Genomic DNA, 18,591 nt, shown 5'->3' with positions numbered 1-18,591 from the left:
CTTGTGTTTCCTCTACAACAGCAGTTCCAGATTCTCTTAATTCGGTGTTCCTGGAAAACTTACAGAACATAACCAGTGTAGATAATGAGATAATGAGAGCCAACTATATTTATGCTAAAGGCTAAGATTTTGATGTCACTCTGGTGGTTTTTTTTTTTTTTGCCCATGCTTTGTGGCATGTGGTATCTTAGTTTCCAGACTAGGGATCAGATCTGTGCCCCCTGCGTTTGGAGTATGGTGTCTTAACCACTGGACCCCCAGGGAAGTCCCAGTCTGGTTTTAATCTTTAAATATTTTCTCATTTGCAAACTGTGCTCTTCCTCTTTAGGACTGCTGCAATACTTGCCTAATCAAGGTACAGATATCCTTCTCAATCTACTATTCTAATAATGTGGCATGATAGGATCTAGGACTGGATTGAGTGGTGAAGAAGTAATTCTGAAACAGAAGAAAGTCTTTGATTTTTGAGAAAGACAAGTTTTCCAAAGAGGCAAGTATTTTATTAGATTATATTTAAGCATCGTAATAAATGTAGGTTCTCCCAGAGGATATTTTCAGTATCTATTGTCACTGAGAATTATTTTTAAAAAATAATTATTTACTCTTTTAATGATTTAATGATTGAATGATTGAGGTCAGGAGGAGAAGGGGTGACAGAAGGGGGTGACAGGATGAGCTAGTTGGATGGCATCATCTTTTCAATGGACATGAGTTTGAGCAAACTCTAGGAGATGGTGTAAAACAGGGGAGCCTGGTGGGCTGCAGTCCATGGGGTCACAAAGAGTCGGACACGACTGAGCACTGAACAACAATTGTCACTCAGCATTATTTTAAAATAATAATTATTTAATGAATAGATTAAATTACAGTTGAAATCCAGAATCTAGATAACAGTATCTTTTTTTTTGTAAAAACTGCATTATTTGAAATAAAACTTTTAATTCTTGGCCTTCTCATGTCCTTTGTTTTAATGACATGCATTCCATATCTTACTGTATGAAATCTCAAATCAGAACTGTCCAAAAAATTTTCCAGGGTTCTTTGTGTTTAGATTTTGTTACTGTTTTTGTGGTGATTCTTATTTCTATTCTTTTGTCCTCTTAAATTTATTTTCATGTTTTTCTTGACCAGTTCTATACTACCCGAGAACTTAGGTATTTAATATTTTTAGAAAATTTTAAAGCAACATAAATGATTTTCTTTTCTAAATTTATAAAACTGATGTTGCAAGTCGTGAATTTCAGCCCTGCTTCTACAGTTGTTTAGCTCTTAGTTAAAGAGATCATTTAACTCTTTTGATGCAAAAACAGACCAAATGCTGGAAATCCAATGTGTCTTATAAATTGCAGGGTTTGATGCCTTGTTGTTCAGTCGCTCAGTCTTGTCCAACTCTTTGCAGTCCCATGGACTGCAGCACTCCAGGCTTCCCTGTCCATCACCATCTCCCCGAGCTTGCTCAAACTCATGTGAATCAGTGATGTCATCCAATCGTCTAGTCCTCTGTCGTCCCCTTCTCCTCCCGCCTTCAATCTTTCCCAGCATCAGGGTCTTTCCTAATGAGTCAGCTTTTCCCATCAGGTGGCCAAAGTATTGGAGCTTCAGCTTCAGCATCGGTTCCTCCATTGAATGTTTAGGATTGATTTCCTTTAGGATTGATTGGTTTGATCTCCTTGCAGTCCAAGGGACTCTCAAGAGCCTTCTCCAACACCACAGTTGAAAAGCATCAGTTCTTCAGTGCTCAGCCTTTATAGCCCACCTCTCACATCCATACATGACTACTGGAAAAACCATAGCTTTGACTGCTTCAGTTTACCCATCTCTTGACCCATTGTCTCTGGGTTTACTAGTGGCTGATAGGGGGTTAGAATCCTGTTCTTTCTCTTCTCAGCCTTAGAAATATGAGTTGATTTCCTCATAAAAGTTCTATTCAGCTTACCAATCCTCTTTGCAAGCCTTTATTACCAGACTGTGTGGTAGGTACCGAGGGTACAGAGATGAAAGGAAACCATTCCTCTGACCTTAATCTCAATGTCTAATCTAATAAAGAAGATAGACAAATAACAAGTAATTGTAATAGAGGATTATAGTTACAATAGAAGAGATATGTGCCAGGGTGGGGACAGGAGTTATTTGTTTTGCACCCCTCAAAAACCAGTGTGATTAATTCTATTTGAGTAGCTAAGAAAATAGAGGAAGAGGTACTCCTGGCCCAGAGTTGAGAATGACTAGTAGTTTACCAGGTCCAAGTGTGGAAAATGCCTACAAGCACAGCAAGGGCCTTGCAAATGCCCATTTGCACAAAGGAATGTAGTATGTTCAGAAGACCAAGAAGTATTGCATATAGCCAAAGCATAGGATGTGTGCTAGGTAGTGGATTTTGGAGGGTTCTATCTGTATGCTGTGCTGAAGAATTTTTTTAATGTATTATGAAAATTCAGATATACAAAAGGAGAGAATAAGATAATAAACACCCATGTACTCATTATTTATCAGCATCTCCCTGCTCTTATCTCATCTATCTTGGTTTTCCACCACTCGTTTTTAATTTTAGTATTTAAAAGCAGAGTTCAGACACTTGAAGAATTTCAATTCTGCACAGTTGAGGTTTTAAACAAGGGATCAAAGAACTGAAGTCTGCAGCTCATCAAGGTTTCTCTTGGGGTTATGTGGAGGACAGATTGAAAGGAAGTAGAACCAGAGGCAGGGAAACAGTTAGATTATTTTATTTAAATCCATGCAAGAAATGCTAAAATGCATCACAGCAGGGGATAGACTGAGAGAAGTCATTATAAGAGAATGGTCTGAAAAATCACCTTAAGGAGTGAAGGAATGATGGGGAAGCTTTGGACAGCTTCTTAGCCAAGATGGGAAGTGTGGGTGTTTGGTCAAGTTTATAGGGAACAGTGTTCATGTTAAATGTCCAAGTAGGAAAGTCCATTTGACTGTAGACACAGAACTCAAAGATTGGAAAGCTATTCATATTGTAGGTTGTGGTGGCCATGCATATAGGCAGAGTGTCTAAAGGGAAGGCAGTGGCACCAACAGAGTCTGAGAGGCAGGCCTGTGGGCACCTCAAAGGGCCCTGACATCAAAAAAGAAATTCACATGGAAGTGATCAGCCAGCAGGGTGATTGGCAAATTGTGAGGAATTGACAAATGTGAGTTTTTTTACTTCCTTTGCTTATGTGTGGTGGTGTTTTGCTTCCCTTTAGCCTCAACTCTTGTGCAACTTTTCATTATCTCTATCCTAAATTCATCAGACAAATAGAATCTACTTCTTTCAGGGACATTTAGTATCTGCACATTCATCCTGTTTATCCCTATTAGCTTACAAGCCCTTTGAGAGCAGAAGGTATGTATTCATCTGAGTGTTTTCGTTTCACCACTTAATTCAGAGCTTTGCAGGTAATAGATATGCTGTATGTATTTATAAAATGAGTTAAGTTTCTGGCTTCTTCCCATACCTTTGGTGTGTGTTCACATTAAGGGCCAACTGTGAGTATATATATTTCATATCACCTCACTTTTCCAGTTTCACCCAGAAAACAAGCTTTTATCCTTTTCTTCCTTCTCAAATAGCATGCTTACAAATTTTGTTAAATTTTTTTTTTTAAAACAGATTATATTTAATGTTACAAATTATTCTGTTTCAGAGCCACTAAAATGAATTAGAGCATTTAGAAATTCATTTAGAAAATGAAAATTATAAGTAATTGGGGGATCACATTATAAATTTGACCCTTGCTTCTGTTCTTCTCCAGGGTCTTCTCTTTTTTTTGAGTGCCCCACTCATAGGCGCACTGTCTGATGTGTGGGGAAGGAAGCCCTTTCTTCTTGGCACTGTCTTCTTCACCTGCTTCCCAATTCCACTGATGAGAATCAGTCCATGGTGAGTGACTAGGCCCTCTATCATGACTTGTCTGTTTTGGGTCACATATGGAGAATACATCTGCAGTGCACTTTTCAGCCTTTGCAGAGCACTTGTACCTGTATTTTCATTTGAACTCTTTGCTAATACTGAAAACTAGTAGGCAGTTGCCATTGTGCCCATTTTATAAATGAGGCCATGAAATGAAGTCTAAGATAGTTACTTAGGTGAAGAAATAGAAATAAAAGATGTCTCTAAGGGCAGTTGTTTTTGTCATGAGGTAAGTTACATGATTGGGTCCTGACAGGGGGCAGACAGTCTCTGTGCTCACTCAGTTGTGGCTCATTTGACTTTGCAGATGTGTTGTTTTTATCAGCTCATGCAGCGATCCCCAAGCTTTTTGGCACCAGGGACCAGTTTCACGGAAGACAGTTTTCTCCCAGACAGTGAGGGTTGGGTGTGTGTTTCCGGTTTAATGCAAGCAGTGAGGAGCCATGGGGAACAGCCGGTGAAGCTTCTCTTGCTCACCTCTCACTGGGTGGCCCAGTTCCTAGCAGGCCACAGTCTGCTGCCTGGGGGTTGAGGACCCCTGTTCTAGAGCACTGACATGAACATAGTTCACATCAAAAGTCAAGAATCCAACTTTCCTGATGGTCCAGTTGGAATTCTGTCTGCCAATGCACGGGACACGAGTTCGATCCCTGGGCCAGGAAGATTCCACATGCCACTGGGCAAGTAGGCCTGTGTGCCACAACTATTGAAGCCTGCATGCCCTAGAGCTGGTGCCCCGCAACAAGCCACTGCAATGAGAAGCCCACCCACCAAAACTAGAGAGTAACCCCCACTCACCACAACTAGTGAAAGCCTGCATCCAGCAACAAAGACCCAGTGCAGACAAAAATAAATCAATTTTTTAAAAGGAGGCAGGAGTCACTTTAGTGTGTACCATATTATGACCAGTAGCCTATTCTAAATCCTAATGTGAATTTTAATTTGATCTTATTTTTTCATGATAAATAGGGAGAGAATAATTAGCATGTAATAACCAAGGTCATTTAGTTAATAAAAATGTGTTGAAATTTGTACCTGAGCTGTGACTTAGTTTTTGGCCAGAATTCCTGTTGCTGAGATGCTATTCCTATGTGAATAACACAGTTTAGAATGGAAGGGTCTTTTGCATTTCAGTCATTTAGGGTTTAAATGCAATTGATAGATTTGGGGGATACTCAATGTGAATACTCTTATTTGGTTATCTGATAGGAATTTTATGTCAGCATTTGTCATGTTCTAAATGTGTTGGGTACCTATAATGAATCATTTTGGTCCCTACCATATAAATTTTTATAAAATACTTTTTGGTATTGAATCTTTCTGTTCAAAAACAAGTCATGCTTTTCTGATGCATTAGGTTTTTTGTTTTTTCAATGTCCTCTCAATAGCTTACAATTTTTTTCTTTAGAATCTTAAAATGATTTTACCTCTTTTCCAGTTTTCATGCTGCTGCTTCTGTTGCTTGTATTGACTAATACATAAAATAAAACTCTTTTATTATTGTTAAATAAAAGTGATGATTATGGACCTATCTTCCTCATGTATATGAAGGAAATTTTATGTTTCATCCTTGAGTATCAAACTAGCTTTTGGGTTGAAAAATACTTGTTCCTATATTGTTTAGAGATTTTCTTTTTTAAAATCAAGGGAATATCGAGTTTTGATGCCATTAGTATCAGTGGCAATGGCACCCCACTCCAGTACTCTTGCCTGGAAAATCCCATGGACAGAAGAGCCTGGTAGGCTGCAGTCCGTGGGGTCGCGAAGAGTCAGACACGACTGAGCGACTTCACTTTCACTTTTCACTTTCATGCATTGGAGAAGGAAATGGCAACCCACTCCAGTGTTCTTGCCTGGAGAATCCCAGGGATAGCGGAGCCTGGTGGGCTTCCGTCTATGGGGTCGCACAGAGTCGGACACGACTGAAGCGACGCAGCAGCAGTATCAGTGGAGATGATTTGAATTTTCTCCTTAAATCTATTACCATGATTAATTATATTAATAGATTTCTAATATTGAAACATCATTATATCCTAGAATTAAAACACTACTTTTTGTTCTATGAGATTCTGTTGGCTAATATTTTAACTAGATTTTTGTTAGGCATCTATTTATATGGTAGAAATTTTTTGTCTTGTATTAATTTTTAAAATGCTTCCTGCTTTTGTGTATATGTATTTTTCTCAGCTAAAACTCAGAAATTTAGAAAGTATTCATTTCTGTTCTGGCTACCATTAAAACTAACTTTACTGCATACTCCTACTTTTCCATTTTAAACTGCATGTACTGACACCCCTTGAGCAATGACAATATTGGTATGTTTCTGCTCCCCTCCATCTTGATTATAATTTTATTAGTTGTCCTTTATATCTTTAAATATACATGTATTTTTACAATTTATTTTTTGGTTTATAACCTTTTACATGGTATCTTTGGTTTTGATTATAAAAGTGTATATACACTACTTCTCTCATGAATGCTTAAAATAATCTTTTTATAGGTGGTATTTTGCAATGATTTCCATATCTGGAGTCTTCTCAGTCACGTTCTCTGTGATATTTGCCTATGTAGCTGATGTCACTCAGGAACATGAGCGAAGTACTGCTTATGGATGGGTAAGATACTAGATTATGTTTTTTAACCAGAGAAATAATAAACATTCTACTAAAAATTTATTAGAAAGTGAGCTTTTATTAAAATAGTGTTAATTATGTAAAGAAAATCCAAAACAGTTGAAATAAAAAAGGAGACTTGTGAGAAACTAAAAATATCAAGATAGGAATGCTACTGATTTATCCTTTGGTTTTAGTGTTGGAAGATCGGCAGGATATGTGAGTTGTCACTTGCAAAGTTTTTTAAAATTTGGTTTGATTTGTTTCTTGTTAGCTGATCTCTTGAGGAACCATAAACAGTAAACAGTTGCTACAATCATAGATCTCTGTGCACCTAATTAGAATTGGAGAGGTGATAGAACCTCAGTTATGTTAATTCATTGTCACTGTATTGCAGGTTGTATGACTCAGACGCTTCTTTGGAATGTAGTACTACAGAAAAAGGACTACATTCATTCAGGAAGTAATTGTTGAGTTAATAACAAAAGTTATAGGAGACCTTTTTGGGATAATTGAAATTAGAAAGTCGCTTCTGATTTTCTAATGCCAAGATATTGGCATTGTGATTATGTAGGAGAAGAAAGACCTATAAATGATGGCAGCCATTTAGGTCAGAGTGTCACACCTCTGAGAAATACTTAAGTGGTTCAAGGGGGAAAAATGACAGGTGAGCATTTATGGGCATGTGTTCAATGTGTGAACCTCTTAGGGTATGCAGGTATGAACAGGGAAAGTTTTCCCTTCTTCCCTTTTAGGTTCTTTGAGTTAACGGAGTGAAAGTCGCTCAGTTGTGTCTAACTCTTTGCGACCCCTTGGACTATACAGTCCATTGACTTCTCCAGGCCAGAATACTGGAGTGGGGTAACCTTTCCCTTCTCCAGGGGATCTTCCCAACCCAGGGATCAAACCCAGTTCTCCCGCATTGCAGGCAAATTCTTTACCAGCTGAGCCACAAGGGAAGAGTGAGCAAAATAATTCAATTGACAAAAAGTTAGGGAGAACCTAGAGAAGAAAATGGCATCCCACTCCAGTATTATTACCTGGGGAATCCTGAGGATCCTGGTGGGCTACAGTCCATGGGGTTGCAAGAGTCAGACACGACTTAGCAACTAAAACCAAAGACAGATTAATAAGAGAAAAACAAATTTAATTTCATATGTGTGGGAGTCTCACAAAGATGTGAGAGACTCGAGGACTGTCAGCGGTTGAGGCTTATATACCATCCTGAGCTGAGGAGAAAGACTGTAGGGGTCTGGGACTTCAAAGGGAAGGAAGATAATTCACAGGAAGATGAGGAGAGCAAATCAAATTACATGTAGGTAAGTCTTTCTAATATAAAAAATTATCTTTAGTATTTAGTATCTTTATCAGAGTATTATCTTTATAATATAAAAACTTATCTTTAGTATCTAATGTAAAAAGTTATCTTTAGTATTTACCAGTATTTCTTGGTATAGGCCTCCTATCTAAGTTCTTTTAGGTGTTGTCAGTTAAGTTCAGTTACTCAGTCATGTCTGACTCTTAGACCCTATGGACTGCAGTAGGCTCTTATGGGAAAGGTAAAAAGCTTTGCCTGAGTCTCCTCGGTCATGATTGCCTTCTGCTTGAAACAGTCCACATGCCAAAGTGGCACATTTTGGGGTAGCTTATTTTGCTCCCCTTTAGTGTACATTTTGTTCTTCTTGCAACTCTCCTATGTTTGAAATGTTATAGTAAGAAGATGGAAGAAGAAAGATAACCTGGCTGGATTGTTGAATGATTGGAGAGGGACTGAATGCCAAACACTCAGGTTACTTCTCTCCTGAGTCTTATTCTTTCTGTTAATTCCACTTCCTGGAAGACAGTAGCAGTCATTCGGTGTTGACTGAGTGAATAATTGTATGGATCAGTGATGGACATATATGCCAGTTCACTGTTGTTCCACAAAACACTACAGTCATTTTTGGTTTATTGACTTTAGACGTCAGAAGTTTAGAAACTTCTCCAAGCCACTTGCCCTCTAGCTACTACTTTCTTCTTCTTTCCTTCTTTCCTCCTCCCCTGAATGTTTCTCATGTCATGTCCTAAAACAGGGGCATCTCCTGAGTGCTGTGGAGGAGGACAGAGGGAGAAACAGATAGGAATGCTTCAAAGAAGGCAGGATGTTCAAGGTGGGCTTTTGAGGTTGTTCAGCGGAGTTGAGGGGTGCAGGAGCCTCATTTATCACACTTGGGAAGCTTTTCTCAACATTGCAGGAAACACTCATTCCTCTTCAGTTTTAATCGATTTTTGTTCTTTTGGCTTCATCAGAAAAATCCCTCACAAAGCTGTTGTGCTAAGCAGTAGTATTTAAGGAAGGATTTCAGAGAGAGTTATGGAACCAAAGTGATCATGACTTAGTTTCCCTATTTCTAGCTCAGTTCTTCATCTGTAAAATGCCAGTTATAATAATGACTGTTCATAGGTATGTTGAGAGAAGTTAGTTAGAGGAGCGCCCTGCTGAAGTATGCCCTCCAGGCCATAAGGCTGCCCAGACTGGGTCATAGGACTCAGGGTTTGGCCAATGACTAACCTTTACATTTAACTCTATGTGTTAGATGTTGAGATGACAAACCTGAAAAAAGAAAAGGAAAAAAAGCTTGCAAGCTACCTTACAGATACAGAATAGAATTATGATGACAGAATTAAAAATGTCTTTTTGACAAATAATGAGATATTTGTATGCTCCATGATCTTTAGTTCTTTACACTTGGAATGCTATGTAATTAAGGGCAGGACCTCTGTTTTCCTATTTTTCTAGCACATATAAATACTCAATAATTATTGATCCAGGGAATTCCTATTCCTCAAATTGGAATTCTATGTACTTCCTTTTTTTCCCCCAGAAATTTTTTAACTTTAGGCTTTTATAATTTTGGTATAATACTAATTTCCAATACATTGTATTTTTACAGTCACTTTGGGGTTATGGGTGAAGGAAGAATATCATTGGTTACCCAGGAGTTATAATTTTAGTCATAGTGAATGATTTCTGTAGTTCCTATTAAAATCCATTGGAAGTTTACATGACCAGCTTATAAATGTGCTTTTCACACTCTGGTTATAATTTGGAGGCTGTCCACTTAAGTTTCTGAACATTCAGACTACATTTCAAAATAAAGAGAGCCTTCTACATGCTTATAGGGAAGCAAAGTGAAGAAGCTTCACACAGATTCAAGTTGTAAGTGTGATCAGTTAACTCAGTGGTCTTTGGTATTAGGACGTTGTGGGTGACAGCATGACAGAAACTCCTAGCCCAGGGATTCCTCTAATTAAAAAGCATTTGAGGTCTCCCTCAACAAATGTTTTTGGATTTTTGTTGTTGTTATATACCTTTTTCTAAGACTGCCAGGGATTTCCACCTCCAGTTAGTGCTAATGAAATGGTGAAACCCTGCACAGTTTTGGAAGATGAAATCAAGCCTAGTTTCTGAGTAATTTGTAGATTTTGTTATCAACCCTGCAAAAACTTGTTTTGTTCCTTTCTCTCTATATCCCTGTTCCCTAATTACAGAAGATTAAAGTATGTATGGATTATTTGTGGGGAAGGTTTTACAGTTTTTATTTCTAAATAAATCATATTTTTTTTATTCCTGTAGCTTTCTAGAGTAACTCTTAGAAAGCTACAAGAATTAGAAAGTTATTCAAATTAGTTAATAACTTGTGAGCAGATTCTTAAAAGAAAATTACTTTTCATTCTTAAAAGTTGTGTGCAATACAATCCTTTTGTCTTTTTAAAGTTAGAGAAGGATGGTTTTAGATATGCACCTGTGGGCCCCTGGTTAGAAACAGGAATGTGAGTGTGCACCTGCTCTGGATGCAACCCTGGGTGAGAGTGTCCTTTCTCCATAGGTCTCAGCCACGTTTGCAGCCAGCCTGGTCAGCAGCCCAGCCATTGGTGCATACCTTTCTGCAAGTTATGGAGACAGCCTTGTTGTGCTAGTAGCCACAGTGGTAGCTCTTCTAGACATCTGCTTCATCTTATTGGCTGTTCCGGAATCTTTGCCAGAGAAAATGAGACCTCTTTCCTGGGGAGCCCAGATTTCTTGGAAACAAGCAGACCCTTTTGCGGTAAATAAAAACATGAAAACACTTACTTTCCTGAATATCTTTCTAAACCATGCAAATAAAAGTGCATTTCTGCAGATTCAAGCATCCTAGCAGTTGCTGGTTTATTTTTTTCTCTAGTAAAAATAGAAAAAATTTCATTGCAAATAAGGGACAGAGCTGAACTGTACACCAAAGAATATATAAAATTGATAATTCTTGAGAGTCGGGCATGACTGAGTGACTGAACTGAAGTATGTAGTTACCATAAGAGGTAAGAAATGTCTTAAGTATGTAGTTACCATAAGAGACAAGAGATGCACGTTTAGTAGGGCTCTAACATCCTGTGCAGAAAAGGGTGTAAGGATTTTGGACAAAAGTATAATATTGAAAAAGTTGTTACTCGTCAGAGAATCTTGTCACTGACCCCATGCCTGGAGCACATTTATTTTTCTGCCAATTGTGTGGGCAAATTTATTATTAACATTTTAAATAATAAATTTATGTGCAGTGAAAACCCTGTAATGTTTGTGGCTTTAGAGGAGTTGTATTATGAGTGAAAAGAGATGAGATTTTCTTAAAAGGTTCTGGAGCAGTGTGTTTTTGTTTTTTTATTTTTCAGTCTGTTCATAGTATGTTCAGGGTCTGTTTCAGCATGTGAACCAGTATTGTTAACAAAGATGAGCAAAAGTGTTTTTTTAAAAAAGAGAAAAGACTGTAATATTTGAAATATGCACCTCTGAAATTAGGACTTGTAACGTCCTTAGAGAGGTGGTAATAGATTTAATGTTAAGGCTCACTTCCTTTTTTAATCCATTCATCTTTTGTTACCACCTTAAGAAATCAAAAAACAGTGAAGCTGATATCCCAGAATATCAGTGACATCAGTATCTATTTGCTTTTCATGTTGCTGTTTCTGCTTATTTCTAGTCATTGAAGAAAGTTGGAAAAGATTCTACCATTTTACTAATTTGCATCACTGTTTTTCTTTCATACCTTCCTGAAGCTGGACAGTATTCAAGTTTTTTTTCTCTATCTCAGGCAGGTGAGTAAGGAATGCCAGAAAATCAGAGATTGGAATCTGTTTTGAAGTGTTTTATGGAAAAATCCCAGGTACCTCAGCTGGTAAGAATCTGCCTGCTATGCAGAAGACCTCCGTTCAGGTCCTGGGTTGGGAAGATCCCCTGAGGAGAGCATGGAAACCCACTCCAGTATTTCGTGCCTAGAGAATCCCCATGGACAGAGGAGCCTGGTGGGCTACAGTCCATGGAGTGCAAAGAGTCGGACATGACTGAGCGGCTAAGCACACAGCGCTGTAAGAGGGAAAAATGCGTTAACTTACTTCTAGTTGTAAATGTAGGTGCTGACATATAATTAGTAGTCAGAAGACCTCTAGTGCAATAATTTTTTAAAATAAAATATTTACTGTGGGAAAAATTTCCTTGAGAATTATGAGAATTACACAAAGAATTAGGAGAAACAGAATTTATTAAATCTTTAATAATACTCATTAAATTGCAGAGAGGTAAAATTTATTTCAGAAGTACTGTTAACCCCTGGGTCTGATCACATCCAGTTTGCTTAGCCATCTACATTAGGCCACTATAGGGACTTTGCTGGCAGTCCAGTGGTTAACATTCCATGCTTCCAATGCAGATGATGTAGGTTCGGTCCCTGGTTGGGGAAGTAAAATCCCACATGTTGCAAACCACCCCCTCCTGCCCCTGACACGCACATTCCCCACTAAAAACAAAAACAAAAAAGCACCACTGTAGACTTGAAGGTAGGTCACAAATAATGACCAAAGTAATTTTTTCTGTCTTCTGATTTTTCTCCCTTTAAAAGTTTATGCTTCACATTTCCCCCCAAAAGGCAATTGACTTAAGGCAGTAAAAAAAAGTTTGCTTTTGCTACTGCTGTTTCAGGTCTCTGGGATTGCTGAGATCTGAACTGCCTTTCATTGCAATCCTGCCTTGGTCTTTCACTGATTTCACTGGAAGTCTTTCTCCTAATGGTTTACTCCACTTTGTCAGATCAAGCCTCCCCCAATGTAAATTCCTCTCTTTTTAGAGATATTTCAAATAAAATTTGTTAAGTTTGCCACATATAGTTTTCCTGAGAGTGTGAGACTATAATATTTTATATGGTAGCACATTTAAGTAAAGCCATTTTTTCAAGCAGTTCTTTTTTTGTTTTACTCATTTATGGTTGGAGGATGCTGGAGATTTAGAGGGAAAAGTAGTGAGATATTGTGTTTAACATGTGTGTGTGTGCACACATGCTCAGTCAGTCAGTTGTGTCCAACTCTTTGTGGCCCCATGGACTGTAACCTGCCAGGCTCTCTGCCCGTGGAATTTTCCAGGCAAGAATACTGGAGTGGGGTTTTTCCTAACTCCAGGGAATCTTCCTGACCCAAGGGTCAAACCCATGTCTCTTGCATCTCCCACACTAGCAGGTGGATTCTTTACTACTAGTGCCCCTTGGGAAGCCCAGGTGTTAAATGTAGAAAATTACATATGCATCATTAAATGTACATTTAATGTGGAAAATAATGTAGGAAAAATGGGAAAGCCCGAGGAAGAAAGTAAAAAAAGTCTCCTTTCTTTACTTGTATAGTTAACAACAGGGAATATTTTCTTTTCTATCCATGTTTCCTATAGATATCACCATCAACAACAACAGTTACAACAAATCAGAATAATTCTGTTATTCTGTATTTATGCTCACTTTTTAGAGCTCACATATAATTAACACACACATATATTTTTAGTTTAAATTGTGTTTACTTATGAATCATCTATTTGATAAGGAACTTATATCCAGTATATATTTAAAACTTTATTCAACAATAAAAAGACATATAACTCAACTAAAAAAGTAGGCAAAAGATTTTGAATACATATTTTTTCAAGGAAAATATACAAATGGCCAATAAGCACATGAGAAGATGGCTAACATCATTACCCATCAAGGAAATCAAACACACCCTCTGGGAAAGCTGTAATAAAACAACAACAATAACATCCTAGGATATGGAGAAATGGCAACCCTCATACATGCTGGTGGGAATATAAAATGGGGTAGCTACTGTGGAAAAGAGCCTGGTGGTTCCTCAAAGTGTCCAACATAGGGTTCCCAGCAAAACTATTTCTAGGTATATAGCCAAGAGAATTGAAAACACATATCTGTACAAAAACAACTCTTAACACAAATTATTATTCATATAGCCAAAAAGTAGAAGCAAAGTAGAAACAGCCTATCTGCCTATAAACTGATGAAATGGATCAACAAACATAATACATCTGTACAATGCAATGTACAGATATTTTTTTAAGCAAAAAGCAATGAAGCACTGATACATGCTACAACATGGGTGAACTTTGAAAACATGCTGAGTGAAAGAAGCCAGAACCATGTATAGTATGATTCCATTTGTATGAAATGCTCTGAATAAATAAATACAGAGAGACAGGAGGTAGATGACTGACTAGGTGGTGGGGTAGGTTGTGGGAATGGGACTCCTAATGGGGTACCATGTTTCTTTGAAGAGTGATGAGATCTTCTAAAATTGATCATGGTAATAATTGCCCAACTCTGTATCAATACTGTACTGTGCTTAGTTGCTTAGTTATGTCCGACTCTTTGGTACCCCGTGGACTGGAGCCCACCAAGCTCCTCTGTCCATGGGGATTCTGCAGGTAAGAATACTGGAGTGGGTTGCCGTGCACTCCTCCAGGGGTTCTTCCCAACCCAGGGATGCAACCCAGGTCTCCCACATTGCAGGCAGATTCTTTACCATATGAGCCACCAGGGAAACCCATATCAATACTAAAACCATTGAATTGAATTGTGCACTTGTAATGAGTGGATTGTATGGTATTTTTAATTCTACCTCAATAAAGCTGCTTTAGAAATACATTTATTGGGGGAGTGAGGGGGGATGGGCTAGGTTTTTGGGGTTAGATACAAACTATTACATGTAGAATGAATGGATAACAAAGTCCTACTGTATAGCACAGTGTATATAGCACACTGTATATTCAGTGTCCTGGGAAAAGAATATAAGAAAGAATGTATAGTATGTATAACTGAGTCACTTTGCTATATAGCACAAGTTAGCACAACATTGTAAATCAACTGTACTTCAATTAAAAAATATATATATGGGCTTCTCTGGTGGCTCAACAGTAAGGACTCTGTCTGCAGTGTAGGAGATGTGGGTTCTATCCTGAGTTGGGAAGATCCCCTAGAGAAGGAAATGGCAACCCACTCCGGTATTCTTGCCTGGGAAGTCCCATGGACAGAGGAGCCTGGTGGGCTACAGTCCATGGGGTTGCCAAAGTCAACATGACTTAGCAACTAAACCACCACCACCATAGATTCCAATGTTTTAAATTTCATTCGATTGGAGAGGAATAGAATAGTGTTAATGTCAGCAACACTGGTTTGGGAACCAGAAGTTCTAGCTCTCTTTCATTAGCTAATTGTGTGATTTGAAGCAAGGTAATCATTTATGAAGTGTGAAGATTATTTACAATCATTTTTAAAGTTTTTTTCTGGATTTTATAAAGTTTCAATAGATGGCAAACTAACTTGAAAAACTTGATGTTTAAAACTTAAAAGTTTCAGGCATTTCATAGGTGCTGTTAAAATTAAGAGGCGTAGAAATCATTGCTAGCTAACTTTGGCTGCTCATTGGAATAACCATGGGAGCTTTTTAAAACATACCTGTGTCTGGGCCCAGAGAATCTGATTTAATTGATATCAAGTGAGTTCCAGCATGTCTTTTCTCCCCTCTCCCTTTCTCTGTTGCCCACATGATTTTATTGTGCAGCCAAAGTTGAGAGCCACTTAACTTTCCAAGTGAACATATTCTATGTTGACAGCATCAAAAAGCAAATTTTTCTTTTCTTCATTTTTTTTCCTAGTAGTGGATAATGTTACATAGCTCTTGGTGGATTGTAGGGGGGAAAGCATATGAAGACAGTAGGGAGACCTGTAATAGAAAATATTATGCTAGTAGTTAATCTTAGTTATATTCAGTTGTGCCTGCTTACAGTGATTCCTTATGACAGATTTAGCTATATTAATTGGTTAAATAGGTTTAACTTTCAGCACTGCCTAAATTTCCAATGTCAAGGTTTCATGAACTTTCATCAACGATTTTATTCTATAGCTTTAATGGAACATAACATTTCTTATAATTTATATAATGTCTATATTGCAAAATGTGTTCATTTTCACAGGTCATAGGATTTGGATCTGTTAAAATTGCAGCTTTCATAGCTATGGTAGGAATTCTGTCTATTGTGGCTCAGGTGAGTATTATTTTACCCATCCACCCCACTTTTTTGGTTTTTTTTTTTTAACATTTTTAATCTGAAATAACTACAGATTCACAGGAAGCTGCAAGGAAATATTCATGAAGATCTCTTGCACCCCTACATCAGTACTGCTCCTTCCCTGCCATGGTAGCATGTTATATAGCTATGAGCAATGTCATACCCACATGTGGATACAGATCATAGAATTTTTCTCTTTTTAATAAAATCTGGAGGTTGTGACTTAGGAGGAATTTAATGTAAATATTTAAAAATTAATTTTTAATTAAAGGATAATTGCTTTACAGAATTTTATTGTATTCTGTCAAACATCAACATGAATCAGCCATAGGTATACATATGTTCCTTCCCTCTTAAACCTCACTCCCATCTCCCTCCCCATCCCACCCCTCTAGTTGATGCAGAGACCCTGTTTGATTTCCCTGAGACATACAGCAAATTCCCATTGGCTATCTATGTTACATATGGTAATGTAAGTTTCCATGTTACTGTCTCCCTACATGTCACCCTCTACAGCCCTCTCCCTATGTCCATAAGTCTATTCTCTATGTCTGTTTCTTCTTCTCTGCCCTCTAAATAAATTCTTTGGTACCATCTTTATATATTCTATATATGTGCATTAGTGTACAATATTTATCTTTCTCATTCTGACTTACCTCACTCTGTATAATAGGCTCTAGGTTCATCCATCTCATTAGAACTGACTCAAATACATTCCTTTTTTATGGCTGGATAATATTTCATTATGTATATGCATCATAACTTCTTTATCCATTCCTTTGTTGATGAACGTCTAGGTTGTTTCCATGTTCTAGCTGTTGTAAATAGTGCTGCAGTGAACATTGGAGTACATGGGTTTTTTTTTTCAGTTTTGGTTTCCTCAAGGTATATGCCCAAGAGTGGGATTGCTGAGTCATATGGTGGTTTTATTCCTAGTTTTTTACTCCTACCGTCTTCCATTGTGGATATGTCTCTTTACATTAACATCAGCAGTGCAAGAGGGTTCCCTTTTCTCCACACCCTCTCCAGCATTTATTGTTAGACTTCTTGATGATGGCCATTCTGACCTGTGTGAGGTGATATCTCATTGTAGTTTTGATTTGCATTTCTCTAACAATGAGTGATAGATACTGAGAATCTTTTAATGTGTTTGTTAATGATTGGTGTTTGTCTTTGGAGAAATGTCTGTTTCGGTATTTTCCCCACGTTTTGATTGGGTTGTTTGTTTTTCTGGTATTTAGTTGTATGAGCTGCTTGTATATTTTGGAAATTAATCCTTTGTCAGTTGTTTCACTTGCTATTATTTTCTCACATTCTGAAGTTTGTCTTTTCACCTTTCATATAGTTTCCTTTCCTGTACAAAAGCTTTTAAGATAGTCAGGTCCCACTTGTTGACTTTTGTTTTTATTTCCATTACTCTAGGAGGTGGGCCATAGAGGATCTTGCTTTGATTATGTTCTCAAGTGTTCTGCCTATGTTTTCCTCTAAGAGTTTTATAGTTTCTGGTGTTACATTTAGGTCTTTAATCCATTTAGATTTTATCTTTGTGTATGGTGTTAGTTCAGTTCAGTCGTGTCTGACTCTTTGCGACCCCATGAACCGCAGCACGCCAGGCCTCCCTGTCCATCACCAACTCCTGGAGTCTACCCAAGCCCATGTCCATTGAGTTGGTGATGCCATCCAACCATCTCATCCTCTGTCGTCCCCTTCTCCTCCTGGCCTCAATCTTTCCCAGCATCAGGGTCTTTTCAAATGAGTCCTCTCTTCGTATCAGGTAGCCAAAGTATTGGAATTTCAGTTTCAACGTCAGTCCTTCCAATGAACACCCAGGCCTGATCTCCTTTAGGATGGACTGGTTGGATCTCCTTGCAGTCCAAGGGACTCTCAAGACTCTTCTCCAACACCACAGTTCAAAAGCATCAATTCTTCTGCGCTCAGCTTTCTTTATAGTCCAACTCTCACATCCATACATGACTACTGGAAAAACCATAGCCTTGACTAGATAGACCTTTGTTGACAAAGTAATGTCTCTGCTTTTTAAGATGATGTCTAGGTTGGTCATAACTTTCCTTCCAAGAGTCTTTCATGGCTGCAATCACCATCTGCAGTGATTTTGGAGCCCCAAAAAATAAAGTCAGCCACTGTTTCCACTGTTTCCCCATCTATTTGCCATGAAGTGATGGGACCAGATGCCATTAGGATTCTACTTTCATTCTTTTACATGTAGCTGTCCAGTTTTTCCAGCACCACTTATTGAAGAGGCTGTCTTTGCCTCATTGTATATTCTTGCCTCCTTTGTCAAAAATAAAGTACCCACAGGTGCATGGAATTATTTCTGGGCTTTCTATCTTGTTCCATTGGTCTCTCTTTCTGTTTTGGTGCCAGTACCATACTGTCTTGATGACTGTGGCTTTGTAGTATAATCTGAAGTCAGGAATGTGGATTCCTCCAGCTCCATTTTTCTTTCTCAAGACTGCTTTAGCTATTCAGGGTCTTTTGTGTTTCCATATGAATTGTGAAATTTTTTGTTCTAGTTCTGTGAAAAATACCATTGGTAATTGGATAGAGATTACATTGAATCTGTAGATTGCATTTGGTAGTATAGTCATTTTTACAATATTGATTTGGCTTATCCAGGAACATAGAATATCTCT

General features: G+C 38.0%; 1 pseudogene across 1 annotated transcript in view; it reads left to right on the top strand.

Annotated features, from left to right (window-relative positions):
* Positions 1-18,591, top strand: part of LOC145507292 (solute carrier family 71 member 2-like) — a 95,858-nt pseudogene that overhangs the window by 59,896 nt on the left and 17,371 nt on the right. Inside the window, exons 5-9 of the transcript XR_014054749.1 lie at positions 3,762-3,889; positions 6,420-6,534; positions 10,401-10,619; positions 11,526-11,640; positions 15,842-15,913. The product of XR_014054749.1 is annotated as a solute carrier family 71 member 2-like (transcript). The remainder of the gene's footprint in view (positions 1-3,761; positions 3,890-6,419; positions 6,535-10,400; positions 10,620-11,525; positions 11,641-15,841; positions 15,914-18,591) is intronic.

Source organism: Giraffa tippelskirchi, chromosome 1 (assembly GCF_054371585.1).
Source record: "Giraffa tippelskirchi isolate mGirTip1 chromosome 1, T2T-mGirTip1v1.2.pri, whole genome shotgun sequence".
NCBI lineage: Eukaryota > Metazoa > Chordata > Mammalia > Artiodactyla > Giraffidae > Giraffa > Giraffa tippelskirchi.
This window is presented reverse-complemented; position numbering and strand designations above follow the sequence as displayed.